Source organism: Cervus elaphus, chromosome 14 (assembly GCF_910594005.1).
Source record: "Cervus elaphus chromosome 14, mCerEla1.1, whole genome shotgun sequence".
NCBI lineage: Eukaryota > Metazoa > Chordata > Mammalia > Artiodactyla > Cervidae > Cervus > Cervus elaphus.
Genome location: NC_057828.1, coordinates 73,517,190 through 73,531,642, shown reverse-complemented (window position 1 = coordinate 73,531,642; position 14,453 = coordinate 73,517,190). Strand labels below are relative to the sequence as shown.

At 42.2% G+C, this 14,453-nt stretch overlaps 1 protein-coding gene across 2 annotated transcripts in view; it reads right to left on the bottom strand.

Moving 5' to 3' along the window:
* KCNH1 (potassium voltage-gated channel subfamily H member 1) overlaps window positions 1-14,453 on the bottom strand; it is a 406,833-nt gene that overhangs the window by 124,209 nt on the left and 268,171 nt on the right. The gene's annotated exons all lie outside the window — the stretch shown is intronic.

Sequence of the window (14,453 nt, the reverse complement as noted above, 5' to 3'; positions counted from 1 at the left end):
CATGGACTATAGCCTACCAGACTCCTCCATCCATGGGATTTTCCAGGCAAGAATACTGGAGTGAGTTGTCATTTCCTTCTCCAGGGTAACCCAAATCCAAACCTATCAGTAAATCATCTTTTTAAAAACTGTGCTGTCTGTCAACTACACTACCTGCCGGAGACAAGATGGGGGAATGCGTCACTCAGTCCTGGCTCTCACACAGCAAACAACACAGCAAAAAGACAGACTTGAAAAACGGAATCACAAACAATTAGATAATAGGAAGCCTGCTGAGAGCACTGAAGGATGTTAGATCTTTGTTTTATTGCTGAGGTGCGTGTTAACCCAATACTCCACTGCACACTGATGGGGCTCCTGGGGGAAAAGCATGGCTTTGATATGAACAGAATAAAGTCAGGTCCCCTCTGAGATGTAACAAGCACTTTCTACGTGCTACTGCTGCTCCCCCTACCTAAGTGTCACGGAGGAGGACCATTATGTCATCAGAAAACCCCACATTCTACGTGTAACCTGTATCTGCCTTTGGATGCTAAGCTCAAGTGCTACCTCTTCCAGGAAGCCTCCCCAACACTCCTTCCCTCCGTCTATCCCCATGAGGGTGACAATGAACTCCCCAAGCATACAAATCAAACTCAACTTATCATACAATTACATCCAGATAAACCCATCATAAGTTGGAAATATCTTAAGTTAAAAATGCACTTATACATGTAACCTACCGACCATCATAGCTCAGCCTAATTACCTTAGACATGCTCAGAACACACACATTAGCTTACAGTTGGGCAATGTAACACAAAGTCTATTTTATAATAAAGTGTGAAATATCCTATGTAGCTTATTAAATATTGTACTGAAAGTGAAAAACAAGATGGTTGTTTCCCTTTATGATCGCATGGCCGACTAGGAGCTGCAGCTCCCTACCACTTGCCTAGCATCACGAGAGAATCACTCTGTACATCACTAGCCCAGGAAAAGATCAAAATTCAAAGTTGGAAGTACAGTTTCTGAAGGCATATTGATTTTGCACCATTGTAAAGCCGAAAAATCCCAAGTCAGAGGTTCTGTATTTCTGTAGAGCTCGTGTTGTACATACCATTTTGCAATCGTATTCTTGCTTGCCTGTGCCTTTATAGGGTAGTCCTGCAGGCTGGACTCAGCTTTTCTTGCCATTAAACCCTGGGAGCTAGTGCTACACTAGTGCCCAACAAATGTGTTTGTCACATTAGTGAATTACATATGTTTTTGCTATGGCTTATTTAAAAAAAGGAGTGACTGAAATACAATAAACTGTACATGTTGAAGTATACAACTTGGTGAGTTCTGACACATATACACCCATGAAACAATTAGCACAATCAAGACAGTAACATATTCATCACCCCTAAAAATTTGGTCATGTCCACTTATAATCCCCCAGCCCTTCTATCCCCAAGAAACTGCTGGCGCTTTCTGTAGACTAGCTTGCATTTTCAAATATTTTATATAAATGGAATTGCATTGTATATGCTCTCTTTAAACACCATCCAACACCTCCACTTAAAGTGTACAGCTCAACGGCTTTCAGTACATCGCTAGAGCCATGCAATCATTACCACCATCTAAGTTTAGTTTAGAATATTTTCATGCTTCGCCAAAGGAAAAACTGTTCCCATTACTAGTCACTCCTCATTTCCTCCCTAATCCCCTAGCCCTAGGCAACTGAAAATCTACTTTCTGTCCCTACAGATTTGCCTATTCCGGACATCTCATACAAATTAAATAATATATGTGGCCTCCTGTAACTATCTTCTTTTAGAAAAAATGTCTTCAAGGTTCATCCATGTTGCAGCACATATCAGTCCTTCATTTCTTTTTATTGTTGACTAATGTTCTATGGGATGGATATTCCATATTTCATTTATCCATTCATCAGTTCATAGGCATTGGGGCCTTTCTACTGATAAATAATGCTGCTATGAACACTTGTGTGCAAGCTTTTGTATAAACATGTTCTCAATTATTTTGGAGTAAAATTACTGTGTCATATGGTAATTACGTTTAACAGTTTGAACCACTGCCAAACTATTTTCCAAAACAGCTGCACCATTTTACATTTCCACTAGTGGTGTTTGTGGGTTCCACATATCTCCATATCCTTATCAACACTTGTTATCACCTGTCTTTTTGATTATTGCCATCCTGGTGGGCCTAAACTGCTCTCTCTCTGAAGCTTTGGTTTGCATTTCTCACATGACTGATGATGTTAAACGTCTTTTCATGTGCTTAATGACCATTGGCAGGTCTTCTTCAGAGAATGTCCACTCAAATCCTGTGCCCATTTTTCAACCGGACTTGTCTTATTATTACTGAGTTATAAGTTATTAATCTATTCTAGATATAAATCCTTTATCAGATATGATTTGCAAATACTTTCTTATATCACGTGGGTTGTCTCTTCACTTTCTTGATGGTATGGTTCACAGCATTAAAGGTTTTAGTTTTGATGTTGTCTAATTTTTAATTTAGTTTTGATGTCTGTATTTTCTTCTGTCTCCTTTTTTGCCTGGCTTATTTCATTCAGCATAATTAGTCTGAGATTGATCCATGTTGTTGCATGTATCAATAATTTGTTTTATTAAGAAAAGAAGTGTTACCTTAAAAATAAATATAAATTCACAGAAAGCTGTAAAGACAGTATAGTGAGATCTGTGTGTACCCTTCACCTAATTTCCTCGCTGGTTACAGCTTATACAACTGGAGGGTAATAGAAAAACTGAATGATTTACATTGTTATAAAGTATAGCTATAGTTCTGCATCATTTTATCATATGTGTACATTCCTGTGTACTGAGTTCCACGTTCAAAATACAGAACTCTTCCATCACCACAGCCATCTCCCTTTTGCTACCCCTTTATACTCACTCCCCCAGCAACCACTAATCTCTTCTCCCTTTTGATAATTACATCATTTCAAGAACATCATAGAAACAGGATCAGACAGTATGTGAGCTTTTGAGACTGGCTTTTTTCACTGAGTAAAATGCCCCTCAGGTCCATCCACACTGTTGCGTGTATCAACAGTTCATTCCTCTCTGCTGATGAATATAACACATTGTACAGACACACCCCAATCATTTCTTTTGAATAATCTTACTCGGGTTGACAGACTAAGGGAGGGAAAATAAAAGAAAGGCAGAGATGTAGAGGGAAGGGAAGGAAATCTTCAGTTAAATCTGTCTGGCAGCATTGGACACAGCTGCCCAGAAAACTGAAGACATAAATCTATCCAACAAGAATTGTAAATGAGGATGGGAAAGCATGCTGCCAGCTCTGGACAGGTGCCAGGAGTGGTGCCCATCTGAACAAAAGGAGCCAGATGAAAAGCAGAAGTCGTCCAACCTGAAGAATGCAGACGCCGGCTCTTCTAAGCTCATAAATAACCTCAAACACAAGAGGGGTGTCACAGCTCTTCCTATCCAGTAATGTCACCGGGTGTGATCAAGGACAGTCTTGTTCCCAGGGAGTCTGACTCTCACTCAACGAGCCTGCAGGGCAGTCCTGCCTCAGCTCGGTTCATGGTCCACCGTGAACCAGAGGTCATTCATGCCGAGTACAGGTGCCTTTCTCAGAATGGCTGCCAAAAGTCAATTGAATCTTGGAGCTTAAAAACAGAGTTACAACAAATTAATACAATCAGAATAGCTCTCTTGCCCATGATCTGAGAACCAGGCGCAGGTCTGAGAAACTGATGTGCTGGTCAGTTAAGGCAGTGATGCCCACTACCTGCTTCTGAGGCATTATGGAAGATTAAGGCTCTGCAGGAGGACCTTATTCAATTATTATTCCTATTATGAAATATCATTATTATTAAAAATGGATACTTCTCTCAATGTCCCTTCTCTAATTTTATGTGAAGTGGCGTTTGTTGTTGTTCAGTCGTGTCTGACTCTTTGCAACCCCATGGACTGAAGCATGCCAGGCTTCTTTGTTCTTCACTGTCTCCTGGAGTTTGCACAAACTCATATCCATTAAGTCGATGCCAACCAACCGTCTCACCCTCTGTCGCCCCTGTTTCCTCTTGCCCTCAATCTTTCCCAGTATCAGGGTCTTTTCCAATGAGTTGGCTCTTCACATCAGGAGTGGCCAAAGTATGAGAGCTTCAGCATCAATCCTTCCAATGAATAAGGACTGATTTCCTTTAGAACTGACTGGTTTGATCTCCTTGCAGTCCAAGGGACTCTCAAGAGTCTTCTCCAGCACCACAATTCAAAAGCATCAATTCTTCGGTGCTCAGCCTTCTTTATGGTTCAATAGTTATATGGTTTGAATGTGTGTATTTTATTTACTGATGTCTATATATGAGGCATTATGCCCTTAAATACTCAAAATCCAACTGGAAGGGAAGACTTGAATCGAGCTATGACTTGAACATGTGTTTGAATGAGATGTGGGGAGGACGAGAGGGAGACTGTGATGTCACTGTTGTGGCTGAACTCCACAGTGTGGAGAGCACCCTGGGTGACTCTCCGAGTGGATCAGTTGTGTCCTCCCAAGATGGGAAAGAAGTAAGAGGGCCTTTCCCAACCCCAACCCAAAATGTAGATTTGGATAAGAGCAGGTTAAAAAAAAAAAAGAGTTAACATTCTATCACACCAAAGCTCTGTGTCCCACCCAGAGAAAAATAAGACAGTATTCTCTGACCCTTAATTAGAAATCTCTGCATGGAATTTGGGAAGAAGGGCATTAAAAGTTTTCATTTCTCTTTAGAAAGTTTAGTAATTCTTTTTGTATATATTATACGTACACACTGTTTAAAGAGTTAAGTGGCTAAGATTTCATAAAATCTTTAGTCTGCTTGGCCTTCTTCCTTTTCACCCTATCTCCTCTTCTGCAGAAGCACCCACTTTCAAGTAGCTGATTGCTTCGCTACTGATCTCTGCATTTGAATATTATACTCAGGTCTCTATGTCCAGATACTTCAGATTTAGGTGTTATCCACAGACCTCAGAGAATTTAGCTTCCACTCATTTCCCCTTCCCTTACTTCCAATCTCATACTCAAACCCAATACATTTTACCATTGTCCCACACTCCCAAAATATTATACCATCATTTTGGTTAGACAATTAGCTGTTTATAATGAGATGAATGCTAGTCACAGATTAAGTCTTGTGGTTACATTTCATGTGATGACACTGTTTACTTTTCCTTTCCTGCAATGTTTGCCAATAATAGACTTCGTCTTTTCATTTGCTTAGCTTGTCACTAATTTGACTCCAAACTCTCCCACAGCTAAAAAAGTCTCTTCTTAATATACTAAAACACATTAGTTCCTCTGTCCACTTCATTTCCTCAAGGAAGTCCTCCTGGAGCTTCTGAACTGTTCCATTGCCTGCTGTGTGGATGTGTCCACCCAGGAAGTCACTCCACCTATTCGAGTCTGAGCCTTTGATTTCTGCATCTCATGTCTGCTGCTGTTTTGGCTTACTCCTTTTTGTTGACATCCTCTAATCGCTTTCTGAGAAGGGCTATAAGGGAGCAAAACCTTCGAGACCTAATATGTTGACTTATCCTCAGTTAATAGCTTGTCTGGGTGTAGAATTCTAGATTAGAAATAATTTCTCCCAGAATTTGGGGAACATTTCCCCATTGTCTTGCTGTTGAGACATCAAAAGTATTCAGACCCTTAATCTTTCATATTGAACCTGTTTTCTTTCTCCTCTCTAGAAATTCATTTTTTACATGTTCTAAATATGCATAAAGATGTACCATTTGCTGTGGTTCAGTTTCCATCCATTGTGCTAGGCTTTCAATAAGCCCTTTCAACCCAAGAATTTATGCCCTTCGTTTTAAGAAATTTTTCTTGGGTTACTTCTTACACTTTTCTCTCTTTCTTCTTTTGTTAACTTTCCTCCAGCAGATCAAAGTGACAAGAAAAGGAAAAGAGGAGAGAGCAGAGCAGTGGTGAGAAAAGCAGCTGGGCAGGGTGGTGACAGGAGTCATGGGGCGCGCTGACGGAAGGGTCAGCGTTAATAAGGACGCTTTTTAAACTTCTCGTTGGCTTTCTTTTCGCACCTGGATAAAATTCTTCACAGTTCCTCAAAAGGCAAGGGAGAAGGGAAACTGAGAGTCTGTTCTATGAGCCCAAAATATTAGGAAGCCCGAGCTGGACACAATACATTAAAGGCAATGGAAAAGGAAGCAGGAAGCACAACCCCCAGGATCTTTGGCGGCAGAGAAAGACGCTCGCGGAGGGCGTGTGTACTAAGGAGAGTGCGGAACAGGCCACGGCGCCTGAGCTGCCGACTGTTCTCTGCAACATGTCACAGACCCTGATCAGCCCCACTCCTTCCCCTCTCCCGTCTCGTCCCTTTGGTACACCTACTCCAGGTTCACATCATCCACCTGCTTCCAAGGCGAAGCCAAGAAGGCCAGAAGCTGTCCTTTTGGTAGAAGGCCATCTCTGGAAGGCCAGGTGACAAGCTTCTGCAGAGCTGTCAGCTCTCACTAGCATACTTTTCATACAACAATCGAATTCTTTATTTTGCTTGCTTTGTTTCTTATTTTTTTGGCAGTGCCACGAAGCATGTGGGATCTTAGTTCCCCAATCAGGGGCTGAACCTGCACTCCCTGCATTGGAAGTGTGGAGTCTTAACCACTGTATTGCCTAGGACATCCCTAGCATGCTTCTAATAATCAGTGGGTTAAACAGACTTGTAGGCTTCTCTAGGAAGTTGGTCATTATTCATAAAACTATTTCTGTTGGAAAATGCACTCCAACTTTTAATAAAGAAACTTGTACAGCATAATGGACTTCAAAATTCAAGAAGAAAAATAACTGTAAATAACACGGTGCCACTTCAGCTGGCAAAGCTTATCTCTATCAAAACTTAGAGATAAAGAATATGAATCGTCTTTTTTGTAATCATTTAAAAATCATTGCTCTCTATTGGTAGTTTATGGGTCTATCCACACTGACTTGGTTCAATGTGGAATTCCACATAATAAGCTAGAATGTAAAGAAGACTTTACCCTCAAACCTATGTTTGTTTCTGTACTCTTAATACCCAGCAAAAGTTCAGCAGGGTTTTTAACAGTTTGGGGGTGCTTAACCCTAATTTCTGATTGAGTAGGTGTTCGGCGGGCCCTAAAAAAAAGAAAGTTGCTCAGTCGTGTCTGACTCTTTCAGACCCCATGGACTGTAGCCCACCACGCTCCTCTGTCCATGGGATTTTCCAGGCAAGAATACTGGAGCGGGTTGCCATTCCCTTCTCCAGGGGATCTTCCCAACCCAGAAATCAAACCCGGGTTTCCTGCATTGCAGGCAGATTCTTTACCATTTGAGCCACCAAGGTGGGCCCTAGAGAGTTTTTATTTCTAACAAGTTCCCAGGTGATGCTGCTACTCCTGGGAACTTTGGGAAGCATGCTACTAAGTCTATCTTCTATTGCAATCCAAGTTTTAATTTACAATATGTTGTCAAACGCTATGGGCATAAACATTAGTTCTGATTTCCTCTTCAAATAAGCAGGTTGGGTATTCACTGATTTTCCTCTTTCTTTTCCTAAGCACAAAGGTAGACGGAAAGAGTTTTTTATCTATAAAAGCCCAATTTCTGAATATAGACTATAACATTCTCTCTCCCTCTCTCCCCTCCTTTCTTCTTTAATGCTTCTTCCTCTCTGGCTACGCAGCACCCCCAGGTTTCATAGGTACCAACAAGAAAAATTGAGGAAATAGAAGCTCTTTCTAATCCTTGCTTTAAAGTAGATAGTGCCTGAAATTCAATATCCATTAAGATCATGCCTCACTACAGCTGTTTTTTTTAATGAGGTTTAATTTCATTTTTTTTTTAATAAAAAGGAAAAAGGCTTGTTATATGAATTTCCCTTAAAACAAAATCACCAGTCTAATGATCCTTAATTCCCCATTAGCCAACCATCTGATGAGGATGAAATGCTCATTAAGTCAGGTAGCTATGCTGGTGGGTTTAGAGGGAAGGTTATTAACACACCTAACATAGGCACCGAGATCTACAAGCAGTTCAGAGACATTCTCCCACTTCCACAACATGAATGAGACACAGAAAGTAGAGTCTAAGAAGTCAGAGAAGGAGCTCAGAAGTTGAATCTTCTGCTTCCTATGTTAGGTGTAGCCCAGCAAATCCTGATCAGTGAATGCAGAAACCTGTGCACCCATAATGTTATCTGCAGGAAAGAGGCTATCCTCAGAGTTACACCCTCCTGGGTTGAAAGGTCAGCTCAGCCACTTAAGAACTGTGTGGCCAGAGGCAAATTACTTCTTTCCCCCTCCATTTCTGTTCATCTGACAGCAGAAAAAATACCTGCTCACCTCCCTGATTGTTAGGGAAATGGGACACTGTGTTAAAGTGTCTGGGGTAGGGAGAAGGAACATACAGACCCTCCGTGTACCTGTCCTTACAGCTCCCTGTCCTGTAGTCACCTGTAAAGAACACACACACCCAAGAACAGTTCCTCAAGACGATAACCAGGAACAGCAGTCTGAATGGAGTCTGTCTTTTAATTGCACGCTGCGCCGAGCTTCGTTGCTCAGTCGTGTCCGACTCTGCGATCCCATGGCTGCAGGCCGACAGGCTCCTCTGTCCATGGGTATTCTCCAGGCAAGAATACTGGAGTGGGTTGCCATGCCCTCCTCCAGGGGATCTTCCCAACCCAGGGATTGAACCCAGGTCTCCCGAATTGCAGGCAGATTCTTGACCATCTGAGCCACAGGTGGACTCAAAATGTAATATTATAGGAAAATACGGCAGTCCAGAAGAGACATGTCTGAAACCACCACATCATGTACAAACAGATGCTTTCAAAGGAATCTCTAAAATTCATAAATGTTGAAGAACTTTGACATACCAGTTGACAGAATGACTACTTAGTGGTTTTGAATGAAGCCACATGTGGATTAGGAAGAACTGAAGGATAAGTGTAAGTGGTGGGCAGTGGAGACAGGAAGAGGGGGTAGGGAATAAGGCCTGGAAACTAGATCTAGTTCTTATTGCATGTCATCTGGCCCACATGACAGCAACACATCTAATTTTGTTAATGTATTTTTGGTCTTTGCTGCTGTTATTGCTTTTGCTTATTCTAATGGGATAATGACAGAGTGGGCGTGAGGATGTTTATATTGGCATGGTGACTGGCAACTAACTTTCAAAACCTTATTTCCTGTGACTTGAAGCCCATAGCTATGAATCGCATTGTCTGGGAAGAAATGGGTAGCAACAAAGAGAAAGAAAAGAAGTAATAGCTCCTTGCCATGCCAGCAGATCAAGCCAGCCTAGGAGAACACTGTTTGCGCTTTAGACAAAAAGGTGTAATTTGGAATCCTGGTTCCACCCCCAACCTTGGGATGATGGGTTCACCCTCTCTAAATTTCATCATATATAGTAGACTTTAATAATTACTTTTTGGTTTATTTTTAAATAAGTGGTATAATGTATATAAATTGCTTATCACAGTACCTGGTACAAAATAAATGCTCAATATAAAATAAAAAGAATTAATTGCAGGATGGTTGAGGACCATTTCCAGGTTATTTCCTGGAAATGTTCCTTCACTAAGTTAATCATCAGATGTTTTAATTCAACAAACATTAACTCAATACTCAGATGAGTCATGTGCTCGGAAGCAACATGGTTCAGTGAACACAGCTCAGGCTCTGACGAGAAGGAACCAAGGGTTTAAGTTATTGGTCCTGTCACTAACTCAAGTCATAAGAACCTCAGTTTCCTCACTTATGAAAGGGAGAGGGTAATTTCCACCTCTCAGAGTCTCAGTGAAGATTCAATGAGTTAACGTGATAAATGCCAACAATGACAAATGCCAACCACAATGCTGGCATGGGGTAGATTGGAAATAAATCTTAGTTTGCTCTTCTGAACCACCCACTGTGAACATCCCTCCATCAATCGCCCCTGACTCCAGTCTTCTCAGTCCTCAGCTTTGGGTAGGTACCTCCTCCTGCAGTATATAGGCTTGTGCTTGTCCTTAAATAGTGACTTTCCAGACTGCAGGAAGTGGTGGGGTCATTCCAGGGGCATATTTCTTTGCATTCAGTAGGTGCTCAGTAAACACAGTTGACTAACACTTGAAGACACTATTCCAAAAAGGTGAGTTTGCCTAGGTTCAATTATACAAGGTACGAAGAGAACTAGAACCTGGGCTTCCCAGGTGGTGCTGGTGGTAAAGAATCCGCCTGCCAATGCAGGAGACATAAGAGACATGGATTCAATCCCTGGATTGAGAAGATCCCCCAGAGGAAGAAATGGCAACCCACTCCAGTATTCTTGCCTGGAGAATCCCATGGACAGAGGAGCCTGGCAGGCTAGAGTCCATAGGATCACAAAGAATAGGACACAACTGACTTTAGCATGCACAAAGAGAGCTAGATCCAAACACAAAGTGGGTTTGCTTTTCCCACATGCCATCACCAATTCTCTGACACCAACTGGATGTCTCACAATTCAGCTCATTTCTGAGACCATCCGATTCCAATAAGCCGAGGGCTCAATCCCAAGACAGCCTTCTACTTCAGTTGCCAATGCAAGTCTAGGTTGTCACCCGTGCTTCTGATTGTCTGGCTGTACAACAGAGGGTCCCACAACACCCTCTTTGTATTAGATTCATCTGCTAGAGGGGCTCAGAGAACTCAGGAAATCTGTTTACTCTCTAGATCACTGGTTTATCACAAAGGACATCAAGGGATACGAATCAACAGCCAGATGGAGACACATATAGGGTGAGGCTCCAAACAAAGAGACTTCTGCCCCTGTGGCGTTTGGGGTCTAGCACGTTGGTACATGGAAGCATTCGGGTTCATGAACCTGAAAGCTCTCCAGATCCATCCTTCTGAGTTTAGATGGCAGCTTCATTACATAGGTATGCTTGATTACATCACTGGTCACTGAACTCAATCTCCAGTTTCTCCTTTCCCAGGCCGGGGTGCGACTGAAAGTTCCAAGTCTCTGTCTCATGGTTGGCTCCATTGGCAACCAGCCTCCATCCTTTGGTGGGGTCCACAAGCCACCTCATTAACACGTCAAGAGATACCTTTATTGCTTTCATCACAGGAAATGTCAAGGGTTTTAGCAGCTCTGTGCCAAAGATAGGACAAAGGCTAAACGTGTGTTTCTTATCAAGAATCATAATATCGCATAAGAGCTTCTCAAAGTTTGGTCTTGGGCACAGGCATTTAGTAGAAATGCAAGTTCTCAGGCCCACCCCAGACCTACTCAATCAGAATCTCTGGGGTGAGGCCCAGAAATTTGTATTTTTTCAAACTCTCCAGGTGATGTTGATGCCCTCTGAAGTTTGAGAAGCTCTGCTTTACCCCATACTCATCCTCAGTATTTCCCTAATAAGTTTTAAGCATAAGGCCTTACCCCAGGGGAGGAGAATGGTCAGAGGGGGAAAAAAAATAGTAGGCCATATTGAGGAAGCACTAGAGGCTATGAAGGCAGCTGACCTTATTCCATTGGACAGAACAACGGCAATAAAGCCAGGAGGGAATGAGAGAACGATCCCACTGGTCAGTGATACCTTGATGCCTGGGACACCAGTGGAAAGACTACACTCAGCTCTGAATTTCCTGCCAGCACTATGCCCTCTTTGGGCCACCTGCTCTGAAGAACTGACTCATTGGAAAAGACCCTGAGGCTCAGAAAGGTTGAAGGCGGGAGGAGAAGGGGACGACAGAGGATGAGATGGTTGGATGGCATCACCAACTCAATGGACATGAGCTTGAGCAAGCTCCAGGAGGTGGTGATGGACAGGGAAGCCTGGCATGCGGCAGTCCTTGGGATTGCAAAGAGTCAGACACGACTGAGCAACTGAACTGAACTGAACTATGCCCTCATTCCTCAAGTTGGACAGCTATTCCTCCTAAATCAGAGAATATGAAACCCTCCTAACATTCCCTATTTTATAACAAGAAAAGCCTGCGAACTCTCACTTAATATCTTGCTAAGAATAGCACAAATTCCTATGCCACGTTAAACCTCTGCTGTGGTGGTAACTGTCACTTAACAAGCAGAATTCTTACCGGGAGACAGAAGGTTATTTTCAGCTATTTCTCATCTGTCGAAGAAAACAACAGCTCCTACCCCATGGTAACCCATTAACAATGCAGCCTGGGCCACCTCATTTCAACCAGTGTTTTAATAGCACCACAGATAAAGGCCCAGCAATTTCCACAGGCAATTACTTCTGCAAATGAATCAAGAAGGTCAGATGCAGGTTGAAAAGGTCTCCAAATAATTTTCTACTTTCACTTATTTTGTGCTTGCTGAGTTTTTGATTGCAAAGAGATGACCATTAAGTACAGTCTTATCTGGCTAACAGTAGGCTGCCTTGCAGGTTTGCAAACCCAGGCCTTGCTTGACTTCACAATGGGAGCCCTATTTCTCCAATATGAGTCATCAAAAAGAATCTAATTAGCAAAGCCATCTAAAAATGACACATACTTTTTGAAGTCATTTAAACAAGCATGTTAACCTTAACTGGGGTCATTTCCCAATGGTAGTTATGTCTACTCCTAAAGTTATAAGCTCACACAAAGCTCAAACTAATTTTTTTTTTTTACCATCTCAAAATGGAAAAAAGAAACTATTCAGAAGGTACTACTATCACCATGGTGAACTAAATTGGACCAGTACAATGACCACAGACAGGGCCTCTTATACCTCCTCCAATAATAATAATAGAAATTGAAATCACTTTCTCATTGTTGACAACTCTGATCTCAGCACCTCTAGCATCTGCTCATTTTCCTCACCGAACCACCATCAGCCTCTTAGCTTTTCAAAAGCAGAATTGGAGGTATTTAGTTGCCCAGTGACACTGTGGGTCACGGTGTCTCTCTCCACCTTCCCTCCAGAATGACAGATCCCCCAGCTTCCCACTACCCAGGATGCCAAGAAGTCGAGAGCTATAAACTATCCCACCGGACAGAATTGTCCTTCTTTCCTGACTCAGTGGTGTTAATTCCAAATCTACTGTCTCATAGAGGCAAGGCAATTGACCCCACCCATTTGGGCGCTGGGGGCCGACATTTGTTTAATGAATGAATAAATAAGGAATGATGACGGTAAAAATGACACCTAGCACTTACATGTTTTTATTATGTAAGAGTTATTGTTCTAACCATTTTGCATACATGATTTATCTTAATGGTAGCTACTACTATTATCTTCTTTTGACTGATAAAGAATCTGAGTCAAGAATGTTTAAGCGACTGGCACAAGTTTGCACAGCTGGTAAGAGGCAGATGGAAGATTCACGCCCTGGCAGGCTGGCTCGGGAAATGCCTCCACCACGGTACCAGATGCCTCTCTAAACACAGGTCTGCCAGACACTATTCCAATGCTTCATATACATTGAATATTTCAGTCTCTTAACAGCCCTATAAGGTAGGGTCTATCATTAGCCTTAATTACAGACTGGCCAAGATCACACAGCTAGCTAGTACAGAGCTGGATTCAAACCAAGGCAGATACTAAGATACTAAGTCCATGCCCCCAAACTTTACACCAGAGTTTTTCAGCCTCTGTACATCAGTATGCTGGTCCAGAGAATTCTTTGCTGTGGCAAGTGGTCATGTGTGTCATAGATGTGTAGCAGAAGCTCTAGCCTCTACCCTCTGATGCCAGAACCACCCCTGATGTGGTCATAAAGAATGTCTCCAGCCATTGCCATGACCTTTGGCAGGCAAATTCACAGCCAGCTGAGGACCACTGCTCTACACTCTACTTCTTTCCCTTCAATCAATAAACCTGCCGAATGATGGAGTCAGACAAGAAACAGGACTGCATGGGATCTGAAGTCCCTGTAATCTCCCCAAAAATGGCTGATTATGAATTGTGGATTATGGGATTAAAAGGAAAAATTGAAGTGGACACTAGTCCTATTCCTAATGACAAAAACTTGGTCTTTCTCATCTTCTTAGATAAAGACAATTGTCTATAAAGACACATAATTTACATACTAATGATGATGTCCATAATTGACTCTGAGGACTTCTTATAAGTCTGGATATTTGTCTTCCACAAAGATTTTGATCAGGTAGGAAATAATTCTCTTACCAATACGTTCACCTTGAATCTCTGCGGCTTCCTTCCCATTATGTCTGACACATCTCGCAGTAGAGGCTTGGAGTCACATGACTCAAGGGTTAAATACCAATTATCTGCTACTCACTTGCTGTGCAACTTTGGGCAAAGCACTTAACCTCTCTGACCTCTGTTTTCCTCAGGCATCAAAAGGGGATGATACTCTCTGCCTTACAGTGGGTTTTGGTGAGGATTAAAGGTCCATCTAGTCAAGGCTATGGTTTTTCCAATAGTCATGTATGGATGTGAGAGTTGGACTGTAAAGAAAGCTGAGCACCAAAGAATTGATGCTTTGGAAGTGTACTGTTGGAGAAGACTCTTGAGAGTCC